General features: G+C 55.0%; 1 protein-coding gene across 1 annotated transcript in view; it reads right to left on the reverse strand.

Moving 5' to 3' along the window:
• EEF1AKMT4 (EEF1A lysine methyltransferase 4) overlaps positions 1 to 2500 on the reverse strand; it is a 46026-nt gene that overhangs the window by 24773 nt on the left and 18753 nt on the right. The window lies entirely within an intron of this gene.

The raw sequence follows: 2500 nt of genomic DNA on the forward strand, positions 1-2500 counted from the left end.
TCGCCCCAGTGGCGATGTTTACTGCACGCCGCACCAGGTACTCATTTAAGGCTGAGTCGACCTAGGGGAGGCCCAGGACCGGTTCAGATAATCATCACTGGTGTTGACCGTGAACAGGATTTGAACTCGGGTCGCCGGGTTCATAGCACGATGCGCTAACCGATACGTGCACGCGCACACACAACACGCGTGGCATGTAAACAAGCATGCGACGCATTAATCCAAACACAAGAAGACACTTGTGGGCTTTTACACGTAACGTCCATGTCTTCCTCCACGCATGGAATGCTATACACGGTATCGAGACTGTGAGCGGGCAAGCGCTGTATGTTAGCAAGCACCGGTCATGTATAAACTCATTAATTGGCCGAAAATATCTTCGTGTATCAAGGGACTGCAGATCTTGGGCAATTGTTGGTCACGCCGGCAGGCTCGCCGTGGAGCTGCTGCCGTCAAATCGTTCCTGTCGATCCTGAGAGATTGCGAGGGATGCAGGTTGCACGAACGATGCTGCAAATGTAAACATGTGGACCCTACACACCACTCACAACCGCTGTTATTGTCAAGGCCACAATGGCGCACAAAGGGGGGAGGCTGTGGTTGCGTACGACGGCCTTAACAGGCTACTCGCTAACAGCACTTGCCCCGGCAGCCTGTTCAGCGTACGGCCTGTGTACGGCCTTAACAGGTAACAGCTAACAGCACTTGCCCCATACTCTTAGGTTTTTTTCGGTAAAGTCACGTAGGAAAAAATAAATACAAAAAAAATAGAAAAAAAATGTGATATGATTTTTTATTATTCATTATTTATTTTTACCTACGTGACTTTACCGAAAAAAACCGAAGAGTACGAATCCTTGCAGTCACGAAAGCTTCAAATCTAGCACTTGCCCCAGCAGCCTGTTGAGTGCTATACGGAGGGGGGGGGGGGGCAGACTTTTACTTTTGTCTTTGTGGCACCTTGTCAACGGTGGCGGTTGGGAGCGCACCGAGTGTGGATTAATTAAGTCGCCTGTGAAAATAAACATAAACAAGGAATAACAAAGGCGACTGGCTCCCCCACAGACTTCTCAGATCTCCGCTTATGTGTACACACACGAACAAAGACAAAGATCCCCCGTATAGCCGTAACAATTTGTTGGGGCAAGTGCTGTTTGCGAGCACCTAGGCGCATGAGGGGGTGGGTGGCCGGCACCACGCCCGGCCACTTGTCTCCCCAGTGGCGATGTTTACACACCGCACCAGGTACTCATTTGAGGCTGAGTCGACCTAGGGGGAGGCCCAGGACCGGTTCAGATAATCGTCACTGGTGTTGACCGTGAGCAGGAATCGAACGTGGGTCGCAGGGTTCATATCGCAGCGCGCTAACCACTGCGCCACCACTCCCCACATACACTATCACACCTACATCCGTGAAGATCGTTGTCTTTGCATGTAAATATGCACACGTGGACGTACGTTTGTACGCGTGCCGGCCATCATAGGTGCTCGCGAAAAGCACTTGCCCCAACAGTCTGCTGAGGCTGTACGGGGAATCTTTGTCTTTGTATATACACGTGTATAACGTGTCGGTGTGTGTGTACACACGTGTGTGTGTGCGTGTGTGTGTACGTGTGTGTGCGTGTGTACACGTGTGTGTGTGTGTACACGTGTGTCCACATGTGTGTGTACACGTGTGTGTGTGCGTGCGTGCGTATGTGTCCACGTGCGTGTGTGTCCACGTGTGCGTGTGTACACGTGTGTGTACACGTGTGTTTGCTGTATCTGCCCCTCCTCCCGGTCTCCCCCCCCCCGCCCCCCGTGCTGTGTGGATCTCATTATCGCGCTGTCCAAACGCGCAGAGTGTCTGCACGGGTGGAGCGGTGTGCGTGTGTGTGTGGGGGTGTGTGTGTGGGGGTGTGCGTGTGTGTGCGTGTGTGGGTGGGTGTGCGTGGGTGTGTGGAGGGGTGGTACGGTGTGTGTGGGTGTGCGTGGGTTTGTGTGTGTGTGTGGATGTGTGTGGGTGTCCGTGGGTGTGTGTGGGTGTGTGGAGGGGTGGTGCGGTGGGTGTGTGTGGGTGTGTGGAGGGGTGGTGCGGTATGCGTGGGTGTGTGTGGGTGTGTGGAGGGGTAGTACGGTGGGTGTGTGTGGGTGAGCGGTGGCGCAGCGGTTAGTGCCGCCGTGCTGCAAACCCGGCGACCCGAATTCGATTCCCGCTCACCGGTCCTGGGCCTCCCCTAAGTCGACTCAGCCTTAAACGAGTACCTTGGGTACGGTGCGTAAACATCGCCACTGGGGAGACAAAGGGGGCAGGGCGTGGTGCTGGCCACCCACCTCCTCGTGTGCCGCGCATACAATGCTCGCTAACAGGACTTGCCCCAACGGTCTGTTAAGGCTATACGGGGGAGCTTTGTCTTTGGTCCGTCGAAATGAGTGGTGGTAGTTCCTAGCGACACTGCCGAAATCGTGCGGCCACTGACGGAACCGCCCGGCAGAGGGTGGGGGGGGGGTCCCCTTTGTC

The sequence above is a fragment of the Lampetra planeri genome, chromosome 28 (genome assembly GCF_965212315.1).
Source record: "Lampetra planeri chromosome 28, kcLamPlan1.2.h2, whole genome shotgun sequence".
Classification (NCBI taxonomy): domain Eukaryota; kingdom Metazoa; phylum Chordata; class Hyperoartia; order Petromyzontiformes; family Petromyzontidae; genus Lampetra; species Lampetra planeri.